The sequence below is a fragment of the Pteropus alecto genome, unplaced genomic scaffold (genome assembly GCF_000325575.1).
Source record: "Pteropus alecto unplaced genomic scaffold, ASM32557v1 scaffold160, whole genome shotgun sequence".
NCBI classification, from domain to species: Eukaryota; Metazoa; Chordata; class Mammalia; order Chiroptera; family Pteropodidae; genus Pteropus; species Pteropus alecto.
This window is the reverse complement of record NW_006429864.1, coordinates 2156846-2169184: the sequence shown is the minus strand read 5'-3', so window position 1 is coordinate 2169184 and position 12339 is coordinate 2156846. Positions and strand designations below refer to the sequence as shown.

General features: G+C 43.9%; 1 protein-coding gene across 4 annotated transcripts in view; it reads right to left on the bottom strand.

Moving 5' to 3' along the window:
• The window catches only part of GATAD2A (GATA zinc finger domain containing 2A), an 87710-nt gene extending 75371 nt beyond the window's left edge, over positions 1 to 12339 (bottom strand). Inside the window, exons 1-2 of one of the 4 annotated variants that reach the window (XM_025044173.1) lie at positions 12216 to 12339; positions 6706 to 6914 (exon numbers count right to left, since the gene is read on the bottom strand). The gene's annotated coding sequence lies outside the window, so the exon portion shown is untranslated. The remainder of the gene's footprint in view (positions 1 to 6705; positions 6915 to 12215) is intronic. The other 3 variants (XM_006904347.3, XM_025044175.1, XM_025044174.1) reach the window with 3 other exon arrangements.

Genomic DNA, 12339 nt, shown 5'->3' with positions numbered 1-12339 from the left:
CCGCCGGCCAGATAATGCGCCCCTCGGCCGCACACATGGAGCCCGGCGCCGGCGTCACCGCCCGGGACATGCGCACCAGGTCAGCGCGCCCGGCCCGCGGCCCCCAAAACACCGGGGAGCTCTTAAAGGCGACGCCGCCCGCCCGCGCCCGGCTGGGCGGGGCCAAGCAGCCTGGGGCGGGGCCTCAGTGTGAAGGGCGGGGTCATATGGGGCGGGGTCATGCAGACCAGCCCCGCCCCGGAAGCACCGCCCTCCCAAACGCGCTCCACGCTACGCCCTGCTCCGCGCGTCGGTTTCCCACGCGGGCTCGGGCGGGTTCCCTCCGCAGAGTCGAGGGGTCGCCGCCAGCTCACCCGCCGCAGAGCCGGCTAGCCGCGCCCAAGGCTGACTCACGATGCGCTCGCGACGCGCTCATTGCTGACCTCGCTCCAGCTGAGCTGCGCGACCTGGAGCTAGCTACTCAGCTGCTTCTGAAAACCGAAGTCAGAATGCCACCCTAGCGGGGTCGTCACACCGAAGCTCCCCTCCCGGGGATCGGGGGATCGACTAAACTATCACTTCTCCAGCTCAATGAAAAGAGTTCTACGAAGTAAGCTCCAGACCCACCCACTTTTAGACACTTAGGGATGACGGCGCTCCCTCTCCAGTTACCTCCTAATCTGCCCCAGTGTCTCTAAGAGAAGGTAACTTGCCTCTCCTCACCCGCAAGAAAGCAAATCTGCATGCTTCCCTATCCAATGACCTGAAGGAAACACGCGAAACAGTCTAACCTGAGAGAGGACATGAGCTTTGGAGATGTTAAACTACATAAAGCGGAACACAATTTCAAAAGGGAAAATAAAATAATAGCACAAGAAGGCTCTCAATATCAAGATTAGGTTCTGAAGAACCACCAAAAAGGCCTTTTTCATGTTCTTTTTCCACGTTAAAACAAATAATTCATGATGAGACATCTAGACTTCTGAAAAGTGGCTTTTGTTTTTTTATAACACATCTTAATACATATTCAAACAAAAAGTTTCACCAAACATTATCTTCGCCGCTTGCAACGTATTCTGATACTTTTTATTCTATTTCATTTTTAAAGAAAATGTAATTCCGACCCACTATTGCTCTTGACCCCAAACTTGAAATACACATAATGTAGAACAAGTTTTACAAATAAAATTGTTTTTCTGCTATGTGCTCTCCCCTCAACGAGAAGTTCAAAAAAGCCCATCTTAATTCTGTGTTGACTTCCATATATAATTGGCAACTTTTTGTCACTGATTCCATCCCACACACACCTCCGCCCCCACTCACAAAATCTTCCAACTGCATGTGCAACATCTGGCACAACCACCCCTGGGTCAAAAGAGAAGTATTCCTCAAACTAAAAATGATACAAAATACAAAGTGTTAACCCTCAAACACATTCCCTGACCCCTTTTGTCAGCAATTTGCTTTGCTACAAAGAAGTTTAAATGTTCAAATTCAAAAACCAAATAAAAACAGTCTTATTCTCAAACAGGTGACTTGATATAGGAATGCAGGAAGCTTCCTGATCCAATGTGCAAAGGATAAGTTAAAGCAAATATCCAGAATTTCTAACATCTAATTCGGCAGCTGTATATTTTGAGAACTGCTTTACTGTACGGCGATTACTCAGATGATGTATGTTAAAGCAATATAAGCAAAATATTACCTCATTGCTCCTCACCTGGGTTTTGATTAATGCCAACTTAATTAACTACAAACAGAGCAAAGAAAGTGTGGCCAGGTGGGAGACTCAAGATTTGAGACAGATGTAGGATTCCAAAGGCTGAGCTGGCAAGCCCTGTGAGTCACCAAGGTGACAACCATTCTGTTTTAAAGAGGGAGGTATCAGCTGCAACATATTAATGACACTGAGGTGTACAGCAGTGACAGGTGGGCTGCTCCAGAGAACAGTGCCAACCTCTCCAGCTGGGAAAGCAGGGGTAGGGGTAGGGTGAAATAGTTACAAGGTTTATTTTTGTGATAGAGCTATGTGTGTAATGTAAAAAGGGACAGCGAATCCAGGCCCGTTCGGGGTCCCCAATGCTCAAGCCGGCAAATGCTGAGAGGCTGCTTGAACTAAAAACCTTGCTGCCTCAGTACCTAGTACTGGACTAAATAGCAAACAGTTCAGCGAGGTGATAATGAAATATGGTGCAATCACCTTTAGATGCCATTCTAAAGCTGAAGAAACTGAGACAACTAGGACTAGAATCATGTTTTTCTTGAAGCTTTCCCTTACCTTAAGAACAAGGCAGTCAATACTGACAAGTACCAGTTAGTATAATACTTTAAAAATACTTGTTATTTAAACGAAATTTTCTTCCAAATTCACATTAAATTTCATATCCTTCATTGACCAGATCCTTGCTTATAGCTAAGCCTCCTTCGACCCTAACCACTGCAAAAATATTCTAATTATCTTTCTAATGTACTATTAAACTTCTAAATACTATCTGAGCCTGTTGCTGCGCAACAGAGGGACTGAAGAAAAGAAATTTGGGCCAAAATCTGAATTCATATCCTCTTTAATAGAAGAAATTGGTCAAAGGCTTCTCAATAGTGTGAAACTGATTAAAAAGGAGTAGCATCACCTACTGAATGTTTAAGGTACTGTACTTTTTTTTTTAATCAGGAAGTTTCTTTAAAGTTTCTGGCGGGCAAAATTTAAGATGTCTTATGTAATTAAACAGTGATTGACTAAGAACTAAGAGACCACTCATCCCAAGAGTTTTGCAAGCTGAGGAGCCTACACGTCCAGCTCCAGAAGTTCACAGGCTGGTGGCACTGAAAGACAGAATGATTTCAATGCATAACATGCATTCATAGGAAAGGCTGAGGAATAGCAGAGGAAGGGGTTGCTCGACTGCCTAAGGAAGGGTCCGGGGAATCTTTGTGGATATGACATTTGAGCCAGCTAACAGATGAGCATCTGAGGCATCCAGAGCAGCGAAGGCAAAGGCCAGAACTGGCTACACCTAGAGTGTGGGGGCTTTGGGGCAGAAAGGGATGAAAAAGAATAAATTCATTATATTTTAAACTTTCTAGATGCTTTTCTCTCTCAAAACACAGAATGAACTGTCAAATATTTAAATCCACAAGCTAAACAGATCTACTTGTTTTCTAAGAAGCTCTCTAAAGAGTAAACAGTGTACACATTCAAGAGTACCAAGTTTTTTTTAAGTACCCTTATGAACAAGAGCACTGACCACTCTCCATACTCTACATTTTTAATACTCTAAAGTCTAAAACTGTTTTCACTGAATTTAGGGACAATATAACCACAATGTCTAAGAGATGATTGTTTTAAAGTTTCTAATTTCACCCTAAATTCACGTTCACATGGTGAGATTACAAAACAATTGGTTGGGAAAAGAAAGGAAAAGATTCGTTTCTATGTGAATTTGGTTTCCTTAGTACTTTGATATTTTTGGTACTTTTTTCAAGGACTAGAGATAGTTCAAGGGACTATTACAGTGATCCTCTATGAAAAATACAATACTCCTGATGCATTACAGCTGCTACAATAAATGTCATTTTTTAAATCACATTCTTACATTGATTAGGTGTTTGTGGGAGACATATCAGCACCTGTTTGCCCCATCCCTGTCGTGTATGCTGAAAAGCTCTCTGGAACACAGCTCTCTGGAGACGGGCCACTTTGTCAGTGTGTCTTTGCTTTGTTTTGAGTATAATTTCTAACCACAATTCTGAACAACTTCATGTCTGTGCAATGTGGAGTTCAGGCTCTATCTGCAGTTAGTCTCTGGTGTGGCCCTAATGTCTTACTAGGGTTCTAAACACAAATGCTTCCCTAAAGAGTTAAATACGAACTGCTCAGAAGTATCATCCTGAACCGGAAGTGTATCTCCCACTCTGTCTTCATCTGCATGTGTCACCAGTTGGCAAGGAATTTCTCTTTTGTATCTACACATGGCTTACCAAAAAAAAAATGACCACCTAACTAACATCAATTTTAAGTCTTTGAAAGTTAGTAAATAAACCATGTTTTCTATGAATTAAAGAATTAAAAGGAAAAAAATCAGAAAACTACCAGAAAAAAAAAAAAAGGCTATATGACAGTTTTAAGTCAGATCAACCCATTCAAACCTGCTTAGCAAAGAGTGTTAGTCACATCATCAGTCTGCTAATAAACATCCTTGGTTTAGACATGAAGAAAAACATGTTTTAAAACCTTGGCATCCAGTTCACACCCCTCTCCTCAGTTGTTAAATGGCAGATCTTCCAACTTAACATAGGAAGGAGGGATAACATTCCTCCCAAAAGTTTTCCTAATATGATGGTTACTCTCCCTCCTCCCCTACTACTCAGCATTTCACTATAGAAAAATACAGGTGGCAGGTCTTCCTAGATTTTCCCTTCCCAGCTTGATAACAAACACTATTCCCTTCTGTGTGCTTACATATTTTACCTATATTTTACCAACTCCTGGTTTGGGCCTATATTTTACCAACTCCTGGTTTGAGCAGATCATTATTTCAAAATTAGGTCAAAAGGCAACCTTCAATAAAGATATTTTGAGAGGTTAAATATAAAGCTTGAAAACTTTATAAATATAAATATAAGTCTAAACCTTGAAAAAGCCATGCAAGTTAAAAAATTGTTCTGCCATGTTAAGAATTTTAGAGCAGCTTGAATGATGACAATTCTTAAAGAAAAAAAAAAAAACAGAAGCAGCCCCCAAAATCTGTTTTCTTGAAACTCCTTAAGAGATTAAACTCCATGTAGAGCATATACCATTACAAAGATAGTCTAGATGGTCTGATTTCACTGGCCATCATTGGTTTCTGATTGAAAAATGCTTACTGAGAGCTCAATTTAAATATATTTGGAGTTTAATCTTGAATCCTACTATGACACATTACCTTTGACGGTAACTTTGAGCTTACTTATGAAAGGTGCCCAGTTCAAACTCTGACTTTTAGACAAAAATACCCTCCTCAGGTCAAGGGAATTACCAGGCTGTTTTTCACCTCTGGATCCCTGCCTATGTCCATGCTGTTCCTCTCCCCAGAATATTTAGCCACTTACTAATAAGTACCTCTCTCCATCACCCCTTCCTTTGCTGGCCCTCCAAATCATACCCTCCTTCCCTGATCTAACTGCAGCACTTCACTCTACTTACAAGTTCATATACTTTTCTTTTCCTAGTGGCCTATAAGCTCCTGTGTCCAGTCAGGTGCCTGACTCTTAGCAAGTTAAATGAATATTTCTATCATACTCAAACGTGAAGCTTTTGCTGGTGCATACTGCAGCCACACAGAGCACAAGTTTGAGCTTTTTTCCTAGTTACCCCGTTATGCTTCAGAATGCACTGAAGGCCATATGGCAAGTACACCCAGTGTAAGGCTACAATGAACTGCAGGAACTCACTGGGAAAAATCAGCCAACCCAGGAACCTCTAGATCACCGGCCCTTGGTCATGCACAGCAGCCTATGGCCTCAATGTGAACTGGTCTGCTCTTGGGCAGTATTTACTGCCACAGGTAGCTGTCTAAACCTGGGTATCAACCTTGAGAGAAACAGTAAGCCTTGATCCGATTCTATTACAACTCTTTTATGAGGCACCTACAACAATCTGGTCGATGATGCTTACCATCCCTACCCCACAAATGAGGAAACTGAGGCTCAAAGAGCTGAGGCTACTTGCAGCTAGGCCACTTTCCTGAGGTCACAGAGCCAGCAAGTAGTGAAATGTGGATACAAAACGAAGGCTCTCTGCCTCTAAAGTTTCTACTGTACATAGGGCCTCCCATGGTACTTTTATAAAGCAATGAAGACAAATAACAGCAAACCATTCTTCAAGAGCACACTCTTGCAGAAAGACCTATCTGCTGTCTGCTTCTTTAAGTTCTATGCACATCTCCGGAGATCCCTCTACTGGCAAGCTCCTCTGCAGGGAACACTGTGGTAATGCAAAAGGAAATCATCCTGTTGGCCTCTCTGCCAGAGTACCAAGTTTGTGGGTACATTAGCTGAGATCCCAGAACTGCCAAATGCAGGTTCTCTGGTAGCTCCCAACACTGACAAAGCAACTTTCCAAGGAAAAAGTGAAAACCTGAATGTGTTTTCTATGCTCAAAATGGGGCCCAAGAACTCAGCCTGGAGGGTGGGGGAACAGGAAGCGAGGAAGGAGCAAGCATCCACTTCCCAAGGACAGCAGAGCCCAGAGGTGGGAGCCCGTTCACACGTACAGTTGCATTACTTATTCATGCCCACTTCCGGCCCGGGCCTGCCTCTTTACCTCCAGAGTCAGTACTTAGGTGGAAGGAAATAAAAAGAAGACAGAGTAACCAGAAATTTTCCTTATAATACCCTCCCTCTTCCCTGGAACCTGTTCCCTGAGTGAGTATTCCCCCGCCCAGCTCTTTGGCTCCCTCACCAATACACTTACTGAAGAAAAGCACCTGCCATATAACTGACCTATATGGACTAACATCAAATCTTGGCCACAACATAAGAAAGTCAAAATAACACAAACCCAGTGTTAGAGGGAACCATAGGACAGAGGGAACTCTGTTCACCAAGAACTTACCAATAAATGACAAAACAGGCTATCTATTTGAAATGTCATTTTTCCTATGCCATAAACAACAGCCAACCACTCCCCTTGCCTGAATTTTTTTAAAGATTTTAAGCTAGGCAAGAAGGGCTTTCAGAACTGTTTACCTCTGCATAATATGTACTGCCATGAAGAAATGCCACAGGATTCCAAAAAACACACTGCTATCAACTTCAAGAGAAGCAAAGCTGAAAATCCTCCCGGCAGCGACCATCTCAGACTCTCTCGTTTCTCCAAAATTACAGCCACAGTCATCATGGGTCAACTAGTGCCAACAGCCAACGATCAATCAGGAAAATGCCATAATTTCTGCCTCCTTTTAGAGAGAGGAAACAGAAGCAAGGAGTCCAGTGAGGAAATGAGAAGGGTTGTGAGGTTTCACTTCTAAAGCTCCAAGAAACTCCACCCCAAACTCCCAACATCCAGGGATAGTCCCAAAGAAGCCCTGTGATATTCTTTCATTTTTTTGTTTACTTGTCTGCAACTGGTATGTAAGCTCCTTGAAGGCCTACTGCTTCTATACTGCTCATTGCTAGGCCCCCAGCATCCAGCATGATACACCTGGCACATAGTAGGCACACAAACATTGCTGAGTAATTTGCTGGCATAGGAAGTTATATGAGCCAGAAAACTTAACACTTTCTATTTTTCAATCCAATTTAAGTTGCACTTAAAAAAAAAAAGAAAGAAAGAAACACACCTTATGGCCACATAGGAAAACCTATGGTAAGTAAAGCCCTTACGTGAGAGTTTGAACGTCCCTGATAGGCCAATTTGGAGGAATAAATTTGTATTAAAACGATGCTCCAGTATAAACAAAGGCAGTCAGGCTGCAAAAGATAAAGCCAAACTTAACACTAGAAATTAAAAATAACAACATCCATTCATTTCGATGGAACAACTCCATACAGTAGTTATTTCTCAATTCCAAAAGAGGTCAACTTCTTATCCTCAAGATCCCACAGGGATTTAATGCCCCCTGTGCTGTCTCTAACAGGAAGGAAACCCTGACTTCCCTAGCTATTTCAGTTATATAAATCAACAGTTTATCGTCCAGGGTTAGAAGCTGGGCAGTGCTGGGACCCACACGCCTTTTAGAGCTGCCCACCAACGGATAACCATGTTACATTACATCTAATAAATGTACCTAGATCAATATCATTTCTAACTATCCAAGGGTTTTTAGTGCTATAAAGATCTTTCAATTAAAAAAAAAGTTTAAAAAACTTCCTGTTAGATAAAAGAGACTTGGTAGTGGCGCCACCATCTACCAGAGTGAAGTCTATGGCACACAAGAGAAACAGCATAATTTCAAAAGGCATAATGATCCCTTTAAAGTTGTTTTTATATATTAAAAATAATAAACTTTGCACTTTTCTCATATAATGGAATAACTATCCTTAAAAGAATAAGGAGAAACTTAATATTGGTTGGTGTAGTTCTTGACCTCAATAGTAAAGTCACCTTTGTGTGTGTGTGTGTTAGCGAGAGAAAGAAGAGAGAGAGAAAGGAGGAGGAGGAGGCGGAGGAGGAGGAGGAGGAAGAAGAGGGAGACAAAGGGAAGAGTAAGGATATTTCAAGGGTGGGGAGGAGAACCCTTTACTTCAAACTTGGGAGCAGCTTAGTTAAGGTCTAGCTCAGATTTTCTTCACCCATTATTACCCACTAGGTTTTAGCTGTAAGCAGTAAACGCCACCTGTCTTCACAATAGTAAGTGAAAAAGGCTGGGCCCAACTCATGGCTCTGATTGTAGGGCTTTCACTAATTGATAAAGAATCCTCTCAAAAAAAAAAAAAAAGAAGAAGAAAAGAGAAAAGAAAAAAGAAAAGGAAAGAAGGAAAGAAAAAGAGAGAGAGAGAGAGAGAGAGAGAGAGAGAGAGAGAGAGAAAGAAAGAAAGAAAGAAAGAAAGAAAGAAAGAAAGAAAGAAAGAAAGAAAGAAAGAAAGAAAGAAAGAAAGAAAGAAAGAAAGAAAGAAAGAAAGAAAGAAAAAAAACTGTCCTGCCCACCCTGAGGCAGAGTTAGCATCTCCACAGCTCTATCCTGGGAGCTCAAGGTGAATTCTGATCTCCTCATGGGCATTAAGCCACGCACTGGCCGTCTCAATATACTATTATTGTCTGGCGTCAAATGCCTTTGTACATCACTTTCCCAGTCTTTTGTCCCCAAATCTGATCCATTACCCTAAAAAAACAGTTCTTCTTTCAAGGTTCTACTACGTAAGAGATCATTCCCCAGGTAACTGCTACACATCACTCACTCAAGCAGTCCCAAAATATAGACATGACCCTTTAGATTTATGGTTCTCCTCTTATTTTCTTCCCACAATTCAAGTTTATTATAATCTTCTATCTTGCCTGTGGTCTAATTATAATAATACATCTCCCTACTTGCCCTTAACTCATAAATTACCCTATTTTACAGAGAGAGAAGTCAAGGCTAAGGCAAACACAAATGCCTGCCACACAGCAAATCCATCCCATATCTGCTATCTAACACAAAAAAAATGCTATGAGACCCAGGAGGGCAGTGGGCTTTGTAAGAGACACCAAGTTTCTTTCTCTTCGGGCATATTTAGCCTTGGCAGAATGTCAAGTGCTTCTGGTCTGTGAGTGAAGGCCAGAACCCTAATCTGAACACAACAACCAACCTTTACCACACATCAACTATGTGCTAGGCACTGTGCTGGCCACCTCCTGTTCATTATCTGATTCATTCATTCATATATGTAAGAAGCACTTCCTATCTGTAAGCACCTTCACACGCATTTACAGAGATGTGACCCCTCTAATATTTAGTAATGTGCCATAACTTGTACAAGGCCACACAACTAGGAAAGACAGACCCAGAATCTGAATCAAGTCCTTATGACTTCAAAGCTCCCCCTTCCCTTTCTAACACCCTACCTTGCTGGTCTTGTGGGTTTCATTTAAATAATAGATATGTGCCAGCACTTTTCTGCCCTATCTTGGGACACCTTAAGCCCTGAGCTTCCCATCATCTTTCCTCTGCCCTTCAGGGCAGTGCCTATAGCTGACCAGAAAGAGGCAGTAGGAGAGCAACTAGGTCTGTAGCAACTTCTTGCCTGGACTTGACTACCCTAGGAGCAGAGGGCCCAGGAAACTCTCCAAGCACTTCTACACAGAAGAAAATAGCTCGAGTTGAAACTTGTGTCCACATGGTCCACCGACAGATTTAGAACTCAAATTATAGCCTCGCAGGAGTCTTCACAAAGGACTCAAATTAAGCAAGACCCAGATGGAAATGAACAGAAGAGAGAGAGCCTAAAGTCAAACTGTAAAGTGAACTGAAGTTTTAGTAGTCAGAGGGAAGAACTCGTTGAAACACTAAACCAAACAGTTCAGCCTATATATCAGAACTCCACTTCAGAAACCTCTTCTCCACGTTTTTAGCCTGAAACTTAGTGCATGGACACAAAGTGGTTACAAGTTACTCAGGTTTCAAACTGAGTTCATTCCTGTCCTTTGGACCATCTCTCAATGCCAGCATTCATCTATTTGGGCATCAGAGAGCTCTGCATTCGGCAAAGCAGATAAAATTAGCTGCTGGAGTGAACTTGGAATCCAGGGTAGGCCATTAAAAAAAAGTACACAAGATTTGCAAAAGCCAAGTAAAAACTTCCTTTGGGCCAGGCTGAAATCACCTAAAACTTAGAGAAATAAAGTCAACCCCCCCTTTCTCCTGCCTCCCTTCCACCCTTCCTGGACCTAAGGTGACCCATTTCCTGCTTCTTGCCCTGCCTTTCAAACCAGAGTGGCCCACAAACTGAGGAGCCTCTAGAGATCAAGGAGTAAATCAGAGGGCCTAGGGAGAGAAAATGCAGCAGAAAGACCTGAAGGAGTGTTTTTTCTTCCCCCACCCTTTTTTTTTTGGCGGGGGGGGGGGGGGGGGGTTCTTCTTTGCAAAGTTACTCTATGCAGAGGGAAGACCAAGGCATGGGACAGGAAGTAGATCAGTCCCACAGCTTGACAGTGTGATAATGGGCAGACAATGTTCCAGCTCTGTCCCTCCTCCCTCTATACTGGCCTGACAACACAGTGGTGGCCCCATGACTTAAAAAACAAAGTAAGCAAGGTGGTCATCTGGCAACAGCTCTTGCTCCCCCAAATCTAGCAGGTCTTAAAAGACAAGAGAAAACTGCTTTTTTGGTGTGGGTTTGTGGGGTTTTTGCTTGTTTGTTTGTTTGCCTATCTCTCAATTTTCCTTCCAGCCACAAAATCCTCCAGGTCCCAGGAAGCTGAGATAAAAGTTAAGAGAAGACATTCAATCTGGCAAGAAAGACTGAAGGTGTGACCCATTTTTGGTCTCTCCTTCCAGAATGGAGGAGAAATAAGGAAAACTTGAAGTTTCCTTGTTTTAAGGAGAAATGAGGGAAAAGTTTCTCACTTAGAGAATCAGGAGGAAAACATCAAGAAAAGCGACATGTCCTCAGGCAAGAGGGAGGGAAACCCCTCTTAATGCAAGGGGACTCCTCAGAGAAGTGAAGAAATCCACTATGTTTCCCATCAGGAGAGGGGATATCTTGGAAAAGTAGAGGCACACTTCAGAGATGTTGAGAGCCCATAGGAGTGGAACATCTCATGTTAGGGGGAGAACCTCTGGAGAAGCCAGGGACCCCTCCAAACATTGCAGCATGCATAGATTAGTAGGAAACCCAAAAGAAATGGAAAATACTTTGGAAAAATGAAGAACTTTTCCTCAAAAAACTAAGGATCCAGTCAGACATATGGGCATTTCAGAGTAGTGGGGGGGCCTCAGGAAAGTGTAGGCACTTATCAAAAAGAAGGATGTCTCATCAAAAGCAGAGAGAGCTCGGAAAGTGGAAAACACCTCCTAGAAAGAAGCTTCTGACAGAAACAGGAACACCTTAGATTAACTGAGGGACATTTGGGAGGAGGTCATCCAAATAAGTGGGGGCAGAAAAGCAGGGAAAGCATCTCAGAAAGGGGGAAAAGGGACCTATGAAAAGTAGGAGACACCTTAGAACAGCAAGGGCAAAAGGAGAACACACCAGAAAAGTGGGACAGCACCTCAGAGAAGCTGGGATATCCTTAGAGAATGTGGGGGGTCCCTGAAAAGGCAGGGAGGTCGCCTCAGATAGGTGGGGGTACCCTAGAGAAGTGAAGGAGAGGGTCCCCTAGAAGCTGGAGTGTCTCCAGAGAGAAGTGGGGTCCCTCAGGGAAGTAGGGGATTTCTAGGGAGACAGGGGGTCCCACGCTTCCAGAGGGTTTGGGGGGTGGCCCTCACAGAGATGAGGTCCCTCGGAGAGGTGAGGTCCCTCGGAAAAGTGGAGGGTCCATCAGAGAAGGGGACTTCCCTCAGAAAAGGAGAGGGCCTGCCAGAGAGGCGAGGACCCTCAGAAAAGTAGGGTCTCTCATAGAGGCGGGGTCCCTGACAGGAGGGGACCCCTTGGAGGGGATCCCTCGGAGAAGCGGAATCCCCCTCAGAAGTGGGGGGGTTCCCTCAGAGAAGCGTGTCTCCGCAGACAAGGGGGTCCACGCACTGGAGGCGGTCCCCTCGCAGAAGCGGAAGCCCCAGAGAAGCCCGGGGCACCGGAAGCCAGGGACCCGCCACCAGCGGCGCCGGCCCCTCACTCACCGAAGTTGCTCGGCGCCTCCGCAGGCAGCTGCTGGGCCTCAAGCTGTCTCGGGCGGCGAGGTCGGGTCCGGTCTGCTTGGGTCCCACGGCGGCAGCTCCCTCAGGTGGCGCCCGAGGTGGCGGC